Source organism: Penaeus monodon, chromosome 31 (genome assembly GCF_015228065.2).
Source record: "Penaeus monodon isolate SGIC_2016 chromosome 31, NSTDA_Pmon_1, whole genome shotgun sequence".
NCBI lineage: Eukaryota > Metazoa > Arthropoda > Malacostraca > Decapoda > Penaeidae > Penaeus > Penaeus monodon.
In genome coordinates this window covers 20512694-20513121 of record NC_051416.1, presented here as the reverse complement: position 1 = coordinate 20513121, position 428 = coordinate 20512694, and positions in this window count along the sequence as shown.

Genomic DNA, 428 nt, shown 5'->3' with positions numbered 1-428 from the left:
TTTTACGGATGTGTCTGGGTATATATCAATTTATCAGTATTAAAGCATGTAGATAAACAAACGTAGATTATGGGGGGAAACCAACGCAAAAGAGTGAAAAAATATATCAAATCCTGGATTGTCAACCCTTTTATCATCAATACATATGCACCAGTGCGTTGTGTGTGGGTTTTATTTACTAAACATCATTATGTAACAGTTCCATTAATTCCTCAGTGATAAAGTTGTATCCCTATAAACATTTATCAATGACAGACTTTCAGATTCCTAATATAACTTTGTCGTCACGCATAAATGACATTTCGTTAATCTTTCATAAATTCAGTTGGTAACCTGATAATACTTTATAACCGGTGGTTATAGTATTCTGCCTGTATTCTAAAGTAACATTTCCTCCATATTTAATTGATATGCACGCACCCTCTCAA